The 15,758-nt window shown below is 43.5% G+C and overlaps 1 protein-coding gene across 1 annotated transcript in view; it reads left to right on the top strand.

Moving 5' to 3' along the window:
* The window catches only part of LOC138304158 (programmed cell death 1 ligand 1-like), a 144,536-nt gene that overhangs the window by 14,421 nt on the left and 114,357 nt on the right, over window positions 1-15,758 (top strand). The gene's annotated exons all lie outside the window — the stretch shown is intronic.

Raw genomic sequence — 15,758 nt, 5'->3', positions numbered from 1 at the left:
CTTTGATTTCTTCCTGCCTGTTTCCCAAACAAAATCAATGTAAGCTGCTAGAATGCCTTACGTCATGTGTCACATCTTAATCCAGGTTTGTTTATTGTTTTGCTAAATGCAATTTGCATTCTGCAACCTGTAGTTTTTGTTTTTATATTATAACTGTTGGTCGGTGAATAATCAGGCTCGTGTCTTTTCCTGTTAATGCTGACCTCATTCTCATTGTCATCACCCTCACAGACCCCACAACTTTGAATATTTTGCAGTTCCAATTCTTTTCTTTCTACTCTTAGATCTCTGTTCCAGCGTTTTAGCAGGGCCCTATCTACGCATGCCAGCAGGATCTGCTGCTTGTGATAGCGGGGCCTGTGGCACTGCATAGAGGTTGCCCAAGCCCAGAAGAAACAGAAATGTTACCAGACAGTGCGGTGATGTCTGTAGTGAGGAGGGGGAAAATCAGAATCAATACATCCAGTGCTTTTTGTTGTACAGTACTTATCAAACATGCTATGCATTTGAAGTAAATACATTCAGAGACATGATGGGGAAATCTACATCATCTGACGAACTAAAAGAAACTGCACGTTTTTGATGTATCAACACAGCACGTATGTGCCATTCCTGCGAACACTTCCATTATTAATAATTTATGTGCGTAATACCCAAATCCTTTGTTTATCCATTTTTCTCTATAACTGTTAATGTTTTCTTGGAATATATACTCCACAACTTCGACCACTGTAAAGTAATTAGAGGCGGTCTGGGAGTGTCTCTGCCTGAGCTACAACGTGCCTTGGTCCCATAAGTTAACTGACAACATTGTAAGAGAAAGTCATCTCTACTCACCTGTGTCATCCGTGAAAAGCACCAGGTGCCCAATTATAATTCAGTATGGCAAATTATTTCCTTGCACTGTAATATTACATGGTGACAGAGCCAGCTCATATGAAAAGTCGCACCAGGCACATTTCACAAGCCGGAACTGCAAACATGGCATCCACACTAACAGGGGTATAGCACTGTCTCGTATCTTATAAGCATTCTGTCAATATTGGGAGCAGCTACATGACTTAGCTGCTTTTAAGGAGACTAATTAACTGCGATGTACACTTCAGTTGAAATTTACTCATAACCTCAGTAATGAGACGAAACATTTCTTGATGTGAGAAATTTTTCAGAAGCAGGAATTCTGCAGAAAGACACGTACCACAAACTAACAGATAACAAAAATGTACTAAAATTCAACAGTTTTCACTCTAGATCATTAAGAGGGATCATTGAGAGAGAATCAAGTGTATGGACAATTCCTACGGCTGAGAAGGAACTCCAGCAATATTACTGATTTAACAAGCTGAATCTCTCTCAAAAAGTATGGGAAAGAGACTATCTTGAGACACTAAATCAAAAACCCAGGAAGACAGCTAGAAACCAGAACACGAAAGAACTGTGGGAAACAAAACATGGGAACACTTGAGACAAGGATTAATTTGTGAAACTATATACAACATCGCCTCAACCTAGTAAAGAAGATCACCAACAAACTTTGGCGGATAGTAAACTGAGTATCTTTGTCATGGAAAAACATGTTTCACAGAAAAGGGATAGGAGCATAAGATATACATACCAGAGACAGAACCCCTAAAGACAGCATGGTGTCCACCACTAACTTCTGGTGGGTGGCCTAAAGTGATACACCATTACCTATTTTGTCACTATAGTGTCTACCATTCAAAAAATACTAGTAAATCATTGAAAGTGAGCCTCAAGACACGATGGACTCTAAAAAGGCACACAAACTGTAATTCTTCTAAAGTACTTTACCTGTTACCCTGCCCGTGCTCTGGATGGCCTCTAGGAAAGTAACTAACCACATTAGCGAGCACCATGGCAACATCTAATGCAAACATAACACATCAAAATTTCCACACTTTACATAACAAAGGACCATACAATAGAGGACATAAAATAGGTGGTTATTGAGAAACTTGACAATTACTTTAGGAAATCCGCACAAATACTGTTGATAAGTAGCAAAGCTGGATTTACAGACTGGCGATACACAAAAAAGGAATGAATGACAACATCTCATTTTGTGCATGAACAGATATTAAATACTTGACATGATGCAGTTCTCCCCCATGTCCTCATTAAAAAAGGATTAGTTATGTGTCCTGGTACCATACACTTTAATGAATATCATTTGGGGACTAGTATGACTGTTGAGAACAGCATTAGACACTACATATCATATAGAATAAATCTGGGGATTAATATGACTGTTGGAACTAAATACGAGGATCATGATTTTCTAATATTGAAATACTGATATTTCTCTGACGAAGTGATTCATTCACAGTAACCACCATTTTTCCAATGAATCTAATCAAACCTTGTATAATCAATCAAGGGCTGAGATCCATTTTTGACATTTTCCGTTTATCCTTTTCTGAAATAAAATATAGTTTGAGGATAAATTATCTTTAAAGAGACCTTACAATTATCACCTAGCTGGCAGTGATAGTAATATGACCGATTGCATAATCGGTCATATTACATATTCGTCCTGCCATAATGTGTAACATGACACAACACATAAGGATGCATTCCATGTGACATGGACAGCACAGAAATAGCATGTTGCCGGCAGATACCAACAGGATTAAAAGAATAGAGGAGCCGATAAGGTTCTTCGTGGATGCAAACCTTTGAAGAAGTGACTCACAGGGAAAAGTGAGCATTTTTTACTTTTTCTTGAGTTTCTCTCATTTGCCCATACCAAGGCATAACTGCTATCTACTCAATTACTCCATCTTGATCTCTAGAGTATGACTACAAGGTCCACCAACCTATAAAGTCCTAAGGTACACTTCAAAACTATGTAATTAGTATTACTCAATGAGAAGGTATGCATGATGAATTCAGTTCGGATAGATAGTATTGTTAAGTCACAAAGCTCCTTAATAGCCTCCCGTTATTAGAACTATGACTGGATAAAACTATAGAATGAGCATGGACTGGGTGTTTTGGAGAGACCATAGCTGATAAATTCAGCACAGATACAAAACAATGCTAAGTCACAAGGCTTCACCATAGCCTCTGGATACCAGCAATAAGATCTGCTAAGAAGGGAAGGGAATTGCATGCATACTGGAGTGTTCACACAAAAAGTATATGCACGGAGTGCACACCGAGGTCTGTCACTACTTGTGACACATGCCATAAGAGCTTTGTTTGACTTACAGATACAAGACTGAGGAAAAGTTCTCAGTACAGTTGGTATGAATGGAATGCTGTAATGAGGGTGGCTGAATGAGTGAAATATAGCAAATGTGGAGTATGTGGCGTTCTCAAATATAGCCACCCAGATTGGGGATCATCTTATGGATCTCAAACTCAGGACCTCATTACGAGGTTTGTGGGCCGACCGTCGGCCCACCAGCCCCATGGAGTTTGATTACTTTGCATACTCCACAACATCACCCCTGTTCTTTAATCCTGCCAAAGTTTTCCCAAAATAAACTCTAAAGACTTATGGATGCCTTTAGGCAATTTTATATTTAGATCCCCCCCACAATAACACAGTAAGAGCTACCTTGACCTTAAGGTTTGGCCCACCCAGAACTGTATTTGAGTGAGGACTGGTGTAGGAAAGTGCCCTCTTTCTTTGCATGGTTTCCCCTTTTTCTGCCTGATGTCAGTGTGTTTGACCGTGTTTACTGGGATCCTGCTAATCAGGACCCCAGTGATTATGCTGTCTCTCCCAAAACTCTGTATTTCACCCACAATTGGCACACTGGTGCCCCATTATAAGTCCCTAGTATATGGTACCTAAGTACCCAGGGCATTGGGGTTCCAGGGGATCCCTATGGGCTGCAGAATATATTTTGCCACCCATAGGGAGCCCAAGCAAAGGCTTCTGCTGGACTCCCATTGCAGCCCGCGTGAAAAGGTGCAAGCACCCTTTCACTGCCATCTTTCACTACACCAGGTGACTTATAAGACACCCCTAAGGCAGGCCTTGAAGCCCAGAGGGTAGGATGCAAAGTACCTTTGTGTGAGGGCACCCCTGCACTAGCAGAGGTGCCTCCAAGAACTCCAGGCCCATTTTCTCAGACTTCGTGAGTGTGGGGACGCAATTTTATGCGTGTATTGGGCATAGGTCAATACCTATGTCCAGTTACATAATGGTATCTATGAACATAGGCATGTTTGGTATCAAACATGTTGGAATCATACCCCACGGCTTAATCAAGCATTGGTTGTATGATACCATGCGCTCTGGGTGTTCCTTAGAGGACCCCCAGGATTGCCATTACAGCCTTCTGAGGGTTTCCTATCAGTCCAAGCTGCTGCCACCTCCCAGACAGGTTTCCTCCTTCCTGTTGCTTGAGAAGCTCGAGCCCAGGAAGGGAGAACAAAGGATTTCCTTTGGAAAGGGGTGTTACACCATCTCCATTTGCAAATATGTGTTACAGGCTTGGGAGGGGTAGCCTTCCCAAGCCACTGGAAATGCTTTGAAGGGCACATCTAGTACCCTCCTTGCATAAACCAGTCTACACCAGTTCAAGGACCCCAGTCCCTGTTCTGGTGAGAAACTGGACAAAGGAAAGGGAAGTGACCACTCCCCTGTCCATCAACACCCCAGGGGTGGTGCTCAGAGCTCCTCCAGAGGGTCCCTGGGTTTTGCCATCTTGGATTCAAGGTTGGCACAGAACTTTGGAAGCATCTGAGTGGCTGGTGCCAGCAGGTGACGTCAGAGCCCCCTCCTGATAGGTGGTCACCCAGCTAAGTGACCAATCCCCCTTTCAGGGCTTTTTAGGGTCTCTCTCTTGGGTGGTTCCTCAGATTCGGATTGCAAGACTCCAGCAGGAATCCTCTGCACCCTGCAATTAGACTTCTGACTGAAGAAACTGCATCTGGACCCTTCAGGACCCTACAAGCTGCAACAAAGAAGTAAGACGCCTTCTGCAACATTGCATCTCCGGCTCCTTCCAGCAACTACAACCAGACATGCATCCTCTGAGGACAGTCCGTCTTCAACCTGCATCCAAAGAAAGAAGGAATCTCCCTTGGAGTGAAGGAGTCACTCCCCTGATTCTGCAGGCACCAACTGCAAAGACAATTGGCTGCGTTGATCCCCTCTCCTGCTGAGTTGTGTGGATCCTGCATCACTGGTGGGAGACTGAAGGGGTCCCAGTGGTCCTCTCTTCCAACTGTCCAACTTGGGTGAAGGTAAGCCACTGCCTGCCCACGCAGGACAATACCGAAGTGTACTGCGTCCTTTGCAGCTGCCAAGGCTAGTTGGCATCCTTCCTCCAAGATCTTCAGGCTTCTTGAAGCTCCAGCTCCCAGCACTCCTTCCTGTGACGCACAGCTCCCTGAGGAGTTCTACGGTGGCGTGGGAGCCTTTTTTGTAGTGCTTCATGGGACTTTTCTGCGACTCTCCTGTCATCGTCCTGTGGGACTCCTGTGGGCGCTGCCTGGTCTTCTGTGGGCTCTCTGTGTTTCTGAGGGCCCCATCTGACTCCCTCTCCTGGGTAGAGTCCACCTGGTCCTTTCTGGTCCACTGCAGCACCATTTTCCGCTAACCGCAAGCTTTGCGTGTGCCAAGTCTTGTTGGCAGACGCAAACCCGACTGCAATCCTCCATCCTGCGTGGGACATCACCTGCACCCTCCAGGAACCCGACTTCGACTTCTTGGGTGCAGTGCTGACTCTTCTTCCTCACCGGTGGTTCACTTCTTGCACCTTCATCCTGGTGGGTAGGGGCTCCTGCCCTTCCTGGACTCTTCTGTGCTTCTTGGACTTGGTCCCCTTTTTCCACAGGTCCTCTAGTCCAGGAATCCACTGTTGGTGACTTGCAGTCTTTTCTGGGTTTTGCAATATTCTTCATTACTTCTCTGTGGGTGTTCTGGGACACTTACTGTGATTTAATCCTGTTTTCCTGGTTGCTGGGGTGAGTTGTGGTACTTACCTTTGGGCTTTTCTAGTACTCCCAACTCCTCTCTACACATTACACTTACCTAGGTGGGGGAACGACTTTTGCATTCCACTTTCGTAGTATATGGTTTGTGCTCCCCCCAGGCCCATTTCTTCCTATTGTGATTTTCACTAATTGCACTGTTTTCTAACTGTTGTTATGCCTATTCCTTATACTAGTGTATCTCATTGGTGTATTACTTACCTCCCAAAGGAGGATAGTCTCTATAGTATTTTTGGTATTTGTGTCACCAAAATAAAGTACCTTTATTTTTGTAACACTGAATGTTTGCTTTCATGTGCGTAAGTGTGACTACAGTGGTATTGCATACGCTTTGCAAGTCCCCTAGATCAGCCTTGGCTGTTCATCCACAGCTACCTCTAGAAACCCTGACTTCCCTACACTAATAAGGGATACCTGGACCTGGTATAAGGTGTAAGTACCATAGGTACCCACCACACACCAGGCCAGCCTCCTACAACTGAATGATGAAGCAAGCCACTGGTAAACCTGCTGGGTGAGAGTCCTTTTAAAGAATATTAGGGACTTCCCTTGATAGGCTGTAACCGGGAACCAAAAAAATCTGAAAAGCTAAAGTAAGGTCACTCTTCTTGATAATATGGAAACACGTTGTATTTGAGTCAAAAGATTCCACATCCCACAAGTTAGGATCTTTGTTTTTGTTGGCTTTATCTTTAGGTAGTTCAGCAGCATTCTGTGGTTAACTTTCTCTAAGCATTTGGTAAGTCTAGATGTCTCAGACTGTTTTTTCCCTTTTGTGGATTATCTGGAAATTTTCTGCATAAAAGATAAGGTAAAAGAAGTTTATAATCTGAGAGAGTGGGGTCAGGTACATGGTGAATAAGAGACGGGAAAATTGATTAGCCTTGCAGGACACCTATTTCTTGAGGGAATGCTGCTGAAAGGTAAAAGGGTAGAGATGCTACTGGTATTCTGTCTGTGAGGTAGGACTGAATACATTTTAGTGCCATACATTGTGTTCTTATATTGTTTAGCCTTTTGAGTAACATTTGGCAGTCCAAAGTATTAAACGCTGCTGAGTGGTTCAGTCTGAGTGAGAAGCCACTCCTTAGAGATCTACTGTGTTCTTGTGGCCATCCCAGTTTGCAATTAATTCTGCTTCAGTGCCTCTATTTGGTTGAAAGCCTGTTTGTTGGTCAGAGAGAACTAGGAATTTTGAGAACTGAATGTTCAGGAATAGCTCTAGCCAGCGGTAAACTTTTTGACCCAAGCCTGCGCTGATGCAGGTTTGTGTCAAAGAGTATGAAGCAGGGTCTTAGTTCAATAGCAAGTTGTCTGAATTATTGTAATTTGATAATTACTGTTCTGGATGGGATGCCTGCACTAATAGCTTCAAAGATGTTCTTCACTCTGTTTCGGGGGCGTGTGTCAGCAGGTGATCCTGTCTTGCTTACTGTTGTTCATAGCTCATGTGTTTGTTTTATGTACTGTGGGTTACCCTTTTGCTGCTCATCCACGATCCCCCCCCCCCCAAAATGCTGAGCCCTTTTTTGGTTATTTGAGATAGTTCACGCTTAGGCATCCATAGCTTTTTTGTCCAAATAAGCTACCCACACCCAAATTTGCATCTTGTTTTCCAACATCCTGGGAATTCTAAAGGTACCCAGGATTTGTGGATTCCCCTGAAGGGGACAGAGAAATTAGTTAACATACATCTACATTTATTTTGGTATATTTAAAAGTGCTGCAGAAGAAAGCACCTGTTTTTTCCCTGCAAATAGCATCAACAAAGGGCTTGCAGTGCTACAATCCAGCTCTCAGGTACAGGCAGGTTTGAATCAGAAAAACAATTCTCCTGTTTTGTGTGCATTCAACCTCCTTCCAGTTAGCGGTAGGAATGGGTGTAAAACCAGTGATGGATCCTGGAAAGCTATACATTTTCTGAAAAGTAGGCAATATTCTTAATTCAGCAAGGGGTCATTTGTGTAGATCCTTCAAGGTTTTCCTGTTGAAAGTAACAGTTGAAATAAAGAAATTTTGAAATTGTGTTGAAAAAACAGTAATTTGTGTCTCTGTTTTCATCTGTAACTTTTTCTAACTATGGCAGATTTTCAAAAGAGATATACTGTTACATCTGCTGGACCCTTCTGGTTGCAGGGCTATATAGGGCTTTTTGGTTCACCAAGAACCCTAGGTACCCAGAGCCAATAACTAAGCTGCACCTTGCAATATTTTTTTTTACAGTAATTCATTTGGTTAAATATGAAAAATAGGTATCAAGGAAACTTACATATTTCTGAAGTGCGCACAAGATATGGAGTTTAGAAGCAGTGGGTATTTGTACATATCTGAATGTGTGGATACCCATACTAGTATATGAATTAGAGGGCATTTCTCAAAATGCCTTATTTTTCACACACTGTCTTACATTTGAAATGAGCAAATGCAGAGAAAGACAATTGGTAATAACACTTGTTCTACTATTCTGTGTTTCCCTATGTTTCCCGATAAAAATGGTACCTCACAGCACGGGGTCATTAGTGTAGATCCTTCAAGGTTTTCCTGTTGAAAGTAACAGTTGAAATGAAGAAATATTGAAATTGAGTTGAAAAAACAGCAATTTGTGTCTCTGTTTTCATGTGTAACTTTTTCTAACGATGGCAGATTTTCAAAAGAGATATACTGTTACATCTGCTGGACCCTCCTGGTTGCAGGGCTATATAGGGCTTGTTGGTTCACCAAGAGCCCTAGGTACCCAGAGCCAATAACAAAGCTGCCCCTTGCAATATTTTTTTTACAGTAATTCATTTGGTAAAATATGAAAAATAGGTATCAAGGAAACCTATGTATTTCTGAAATGCGCACACGATATGGAGTTTAGCAGTGGGTTTTTGCACATCTCTGAATGTGTGGATACCCATACTAGTATATGAATTAGAGGGCATTTCTCAAAATGCCGTATTTTTCACACACTGTCTTACATTTGAAATGAGCAAATGCAGAGAAAGACAATTGGTAATAACACTTGTTCTACTATTCTGTGTTTCCCTATGTTTCCCGATAAAAATGGTACCTCACTTGAGTGGATAGGCCTAGTGTCCGTGACAGGAAACGGCCCAAAATGCAACGTGGACACAGCCAGTTTCCCACTAAAAACTGAGCCTTTCTTTGCAATGTGCCTAACTGTGGATTTAATCCTATAGCTCAGCTGGCACCTAGGGAAACCTAGAAAACCTGTACATTTTTTTAACTAGATACCTACAGAAATTCAGTTGGGGTGACTTGTGTGGCTCTCATCAGGTTATGTTACCCAGAATCTCTTGCAAAACTCAAAATCTGTCTATAAAAACACATTCACCTCATATTTCTGTGATGGACAGTTCTAGAAACTATGGGAAGCCACAAACTTTTTTCTACCCAGCATTCCCTCATGTCTCCTGATAAAAATGGTACCTCACTTGTGTAGGTAGACCTAGTGCCTGGGACAGGAAACAGCCCAAAACACAACATGTATGCAGAGCATTTTTCCACCAAAAATGGACCCTCTTTTACTGATGTGGGTAGCTCTAGAGCTTGTACCCAGACTCAGCCGGCACCTATGAAAACCTAGCCATCCTGAACATTTTTTAAAACTAGACAAGTAGGGCTATCCAGGGTGGGCTGACTTGCATGGCTCTCCCCAAGTTTTCTCACCCAGTATCCCTTGCAAACCTTCAACTGGGAGAGAAAATACATTTTCCTCATATTTCTGTGATAGAAAGTTCTGGAAAGTGTGGGGAGCCACAAACTTCCTTCCACCCAGCATTCCCCCAATTCTCCTGATACAAATAGTACCTCAACTGTGTAAGAAGACCTAGTGCTCCTGAAAGGAAATGGGCCAAAACACAACATGTTTGCAGCATATGTTTCCACCTAAACTTGATCCTCATGTGGGTAGCTTTAAATTTTGGACCCTAGCTCAGCCAGCACCTAGGGAAACCGAGCCAACCTGTATATTTTTGAAAACTAGACACCTGGGGTATCCAGGCTTGCTGACTTGTGTGCCTCTCCCCACATTTTGTTTTACCCAGAATTCCTAGCAAACATCAAACTGTGAGAAACAAATCACATTTTCCTCACATTTCTGTGATGGAAAGTTCTGGAAACTGTTGGAAGCCACAAACTTTCCTCCACCCAGTATTCCCCCAAGTCTCCTGATAAAAATGGTACCACATTTGTGTGGTTAGACCTAGTGCATGCAATAGGAAATGGCCCAAAACACAACATGTATGCAGCGCATTTTTCCACAGAAAACTGACCCTCTTTTTCAGACGTGGATAGCTCTAGATTTTGGATCCTGGGTCAGCCGGCACCCGGGGAACCATAGCCAACCTGTGCAATTTGAAAGCTAGACACCTAGGGGAATCCAGGATGGTGTGACTTACATGGATCCCATTAGGGTTTATTACCCGCAATGCCCTGCAAACCTCATACCTTTCCTGAAACCACCCATTTTGCTTGCATTTTTGTGATGGAAACTTCAGGAATTTGCTGGAATCCACAAAATTCCTACCACCCAGCATTGCCCCACCTGTACCAAAAAAGAGGCTGCTACACCTGTGTGGTTGGGCCTAGTGCCATGACAGGAACAGATCAAACCAAGGATAATGGGAGCTGTTGGGTGGAGACTCCTATTGACCTCAGTTGGATCGTTCCTGTTGCTGGCACTTAGACCAGCCACATAAGTGAGGCAGAGTTTTTATGAGCACAGGTGCGGCAATGCTGGGTGGTAGGAATTTTTGTGTATTCATGCAGATTTCAGAAGTTTCCATTAAAGAAATGTAGGGAAAATGCGTGACTTCAGGCAAAGTTGAAGTTTGGTAGGACATTTTGGGTAAGAAAATGGTGGGGGGGTGCATTTGAAGAACACCACCCTGGACTGTCTCAGATGTCTACTTTTCAGAAGTGACTGGGCCAGGTAGGTTTTCTGGGTAGCAGCCTACCTACGCCTAAAAAGTGCAGCTGCTCACCACTGCAAGTGGGACAATACTGGGAGTTAGCCAAGATCTGCTGACCCACATGTGGAATCAACACCCAAAAGAGTCAAATCTCCTTTTCCTTGCCATTGGGACGAGATGCTTTAGCCAGTAGGGAGGGCAGAAAGACTGTGCCCATTTTTGTAGGGGGAGCACTGTATACTATACTATATACTAATAAAAATTATTAATCCCTGGTGCCTAATGGGCTTTCTGCCTCCACCCAGTGTTGGCAGATCAGTGAACTTGGGGCATAAAGACTGTAACCATTTTTGTTTGGGTGGGGGCATTGACAGGGCCATCATGGCCAGCCTCAACCCCATACACTAATAATACACAAATATTCCCTGGTGTGCTAGTGGACTTTCTGTCCCTTTGGGAAGGCATATCGGGAGCTATTACTCCATCTCCCCCTTCTAGTGGGAAGAAAGACTGTGCCCATTTTATTTGGGGGTGGGGCATTGATGGTCATCATGGCCCGCCCCCACCACTATGCTAATTCCATTTTAAAATCCCTGGTGTCCTAGTGGGCTTTCTGCCCCCCAGCAGGGCAGATCAGGGGCTGTTGTCCCCATCTGCCCCCCTGAGGGGGCAGAAAGACTGAAATTTGAAAAAAACAGGGGGGGTAAGCCCCCTGCCCAAGGGGCCACTACCCCTCCCTGGGGTCTATTGGAGTGGATCCTTGCTTGGGAATTGCCCTCCTTGGGCCATCCCCAAGCAGGGATCCACTATGATAGGTTACCTTTGGAAAGGGGAGATTCTACCTTTTCCAATGATACTGCTCCCATCGCGATCAGTGCTCAGGGGCTGAGATAGCCTGAAGAGCACAGATGCAGAGAAGGTGAAATGAGCTGTTGCTGATTTCACTTTTGCTTTCGGGGAAATTACATCAGCGCTGCGCACGCTGAAGTAATTTCCCTGAAAGCACAGAAACAGCGTCAGGAAGTGGGAAGCTCGTCCCCAGCTCCCAAGGCTGTTTCTTTGCAAAATAAATCCCTCTGGTGCCGGAACCAGAGGGATTTCCAGTGCTATGTATGTTGGATGACTGTAAGCTGTCCGACGCACACAAGTGGGAAGGGTATGCCCAGACGTGGGTCCCTTGCTCACTGTGCCACTGGAATCAAGCTAGCCTGGCTGAAGAAGGGTGATACCCTGAAACCGGTCCCTGGATGCGTGTTTCCGGTCCAGGGAGGACCTGGCCTGGCAGTTCGGGCTGGACTGTTCCCATGAGGAACAGGGTCAAGACTGATTTGTATATGGCTGGGTCTGACCTGGGGTGGCATGGTGAGCAAAAGAACGATGGATTAAACCCAGATCTGTGACTGGGGGTGAGTGTTTGCATTGTCAGCACACCGTCCATCATCCTTTTGTGTTACTAATGTTGCCCTAGGTGGAAGGGTATGCCCAGACGTCGATCCCTTGCTCACTGTGCCACTGTAATCAAGCTAGCCTGGCTGAAGAAGGGTGATACCCTGAAACCGGTCCCTGGATGCTTGTTTCCGGTCCAGGTAGGACCTGGCCTGGCAGTTCGGGCTGGACTGTTCCCATGAGGAACAGGGTCAAGACTGATTTGCATATGGCTGGGTCTGACCTGGGGTGGCATGGTGAGCAAAAGAACAATGGATTAAACCCAGATCTGTGACTGGGGGTGAGTGTTTGCATTGTCCTCACTCCGTCCATCATCCTTTTGTGTTACCGACGCACACAAGCACTATGGCTCCCGGCCGTCCAACGCATACAAAGGGTTACACAAGCAGAGTTTAGAGTGTGTGTTATTTTAGTCATAGTTCCGTCCAGTTGACAGTCTGATATTGTTGCTGACAGGCTTTGTTTGGAAGTAGGTCTTGAAATCTTTGGCTTTTACAGTTAATTGTTTTGCAAGAGACTTGGAAAGTTCTTTAGAGTTGTTGATGAGGTCTGTGGCAATCTAATCACCAGTATTCAACAATATTTTGAATAGTTCTCTGTACAGATTGGTGGTATTCATAATGCATTAGGAGCAGTGAGCTTTCTTAGTATTTTTAATGATAACCTTGTAGACTATGTATTGCATTTGTACCATATGTATTGCATTTGTACCCAGTTTTTTATTTTAATGGTCATGTGTTTTTCCCTTGTTCAAGCATTCTGATTTTTAATTTTTAAACAATTATATTTGAATTTGACGAGCTTTCCTTATGCTTTGGTTGTTCATGCTTAGAGGTTTTAAGGGGGGGTCACTAAGATGAAAACCTCAGTGAGTCACTGAAGGAATTGATTTCCAGTCAGCAATGGATTAAGCAGTAATATCACCAAGAATTCACTGATGTTAAAATGTTTCTGCTGAATGTTAGGTGGTTGTGGTGATCCGGGCGAAGTGGCAGGTTTATGTTGAAATATAATATGTTCACTCCAAGTGGTTGGCTGGTTTTCTTCAACTGTGATAATGTCCTTTGTAGAAAATATGACATCAGTGGTATGACCTGCATCATGTGTAGCGCCAGTGGCAAGCTAGTGGTAGTTTAGTGCTTTGAGTTCTGGAAGCCAGGTTTTAATTAAATCTTATTAAAAAAATAGCTGAAAATGATCAACTGAGATATCTGATATAAAGTCCAAGAAGGTGTTGACAATTATTGCTTTGTGTGGTGGATATGTTTAGTAAATAGAGGAAAGGAGATGGAGAAGTTTGGAAATGGTTAGCAACAAATAAATAAGCAGTCTCATTCTGCGGTTGTGCTGTTTTTGATCATATTGGTTTCTAGAATGATTTTGTGAACAACAGCTAGTCATCAACAGTAAAGCGCAAAGGGAAGGGCTATGATGTTGTCAAAAATACCAATTGTGCCACTCAATCTCTGTTGTTACGTTGTAGATTCAGACACCAATCAGAGAGACTGAGGAGAAAAGAAGAAAGGGAGAGAGAAAAAGAGAGAGGGAGAGAGAGAGAAACATAGGTGTGACTTATCTGCTTCTTCGGGACATTAATGTTGTCATCAGACACAGCAGAGATATAGTTGTTGTTACAAATGAACATGCATTTATAACATTCGTAGAAAGAGAGAAAGATGACCATTTGCAATATTCCGTATGTGGCAGTACTTGTCTAACTTCTTAGCAGATGGTGCTGTTATGGCTACCTACTCTGACTAGTATTTACTTGAAATTATATTTTTCTTAGCAATGAACAGGATTATTGGACGACAGGTCTTTGGCAAGACTGAACTAATTGAAGACAGGATGGTTTTAACTTGTTCTGAATTAGAAGGTACAAATTGTGTGAGAGGTACACCATTGGTCAACGTTGTACATAAAGAGAAAATAGTAGGCAGGTCAATGGGTATGATCATAGAGAAATTAAGATAAATAGTTGAGATTTAATCTGAGTCCAATTGGCCAAGTCATTCCAAGGTTGTTGTGTGGGATGGACTTCATTGGCACAGACAGATGGATTTAGGAGATCATTACCAATAGAAAATGTTTTTTTCAAATCTGTTTTTATAATTTTATATTACAACAGCAGTAACAATTGCCGATTCAGGGATGAAGCCAGGACGGGAGTGGGGGGAGATCAAAGATGAGGCAGATATTACAGTATTCATATTCCAATACATACACTTAAGTTAGGTGGGATTTATGTTGAGGAAAGTGGGAGGGAAGAGCACCAGGTGTGTTGGATTATGGGGTTATGATTGAGTCAGCTATTCGGGAGCGGGAGAGTGTAATGCTTTTCCTGGTTAAGGGTGAACACCTATGGACGTGAGTGGAGAGGTACCACCCCACAAGTCACCTCTCTCCTCGGGACGCAGACAAAGCAAGTTTGCTACAGCTGGTGGGGGCATCACATTGTCTATGTTATATGTAATTGTGCAGTGGTGGGATGGTATCTCTATAGTATTAAGTACCCCCTCATTGTGGGTAAATGTAGTTTTTGGCCTCAGCATCAACTACAAAGATATCCCAGCTTTTGCTCCTCATGTGCAGCAGGCTCCTGCCACACAGGGATTGCAGTACACTTGTTTCCACCCTTGCCCACTGTAGTACCATTTGAAACCATTTGGAGGTATCCGGCGCTGTGGGTGCTTTCCACTGCATTGCTATTTGCCTTTTAAACAAAATAAATGCTAAGTCAATTAAGCTGTGGAGATATTTGTCCCTTTTGGCCTTGGAGCAGATTCCTAAGAGACATGATTCAGGGGTAGGGATCAGTAAATGTTCTGTCATTTCAGAAGTATGAGCAGTAATTGTGTGCCATGTGTGATGCAGAGGGGGCAGTCCCACACTATGTGGTAAAACTCTGTCTCAACCAGTTTCCATCTTGGACATTCAGGCACAGATGTAGGGAACATTTGTTTAATGCGCTGTGGGGGGGTAGTTATGCTTGATATATGTAGCAGAACCGGGTGAAATAGAATTTAGGATTACGGGAAAGCACCTTCACCTATTGGAGAGCTCTTGTCCGTGTTTTCAGAGTTAACAGTTGCAGGAGGACAACATTCTATCTGTCAACCGATCACTCCATAGTTGCATTAGTGCTCACTGTTAAGGCCTTACATATTAGTGAGATGGCCCTTTTCTGGCCGATGCCTGAGTGCATGGAGGAGGGGTAATTGTGGTGGTTCCGTATTGCTGGTACCCCAAGTGTCCAGCATGAATCGATGAATGGCATGATATGTTAGAAAATGTCCTGGACCCAAGGAAGAAATGTCCATAATGTCCTGATAGGACATAAAGGATCTATTGTCACCATCCCCACCTCTGTCATGACTCACAGCCAAAGTGGGTTTACCCAGAATTTGGGATATGGGAATCATG

This window comes from Pleurodeles waltl, chromosome 7 (assembly GCF_031143425.1).
Source record: "Pleurodeles waltl isolate 20211129_DDA chromosome 7, aPleWal1.hap1.20221129, whole genome shotgun sequence".
NCBI classification, from domain to species: domain Eukaryota; kingdom Metazoa; phylum Chordata; class Amphibia; order Caudata; family Salamandridae; genus Pleurodeles; species Pleurodeles waltl.
The sequence above is the reverse complement of the archived record's forward strand: the minus strand, read 5'-3'. Positions and strand labels throughout refer to the sequence as shown.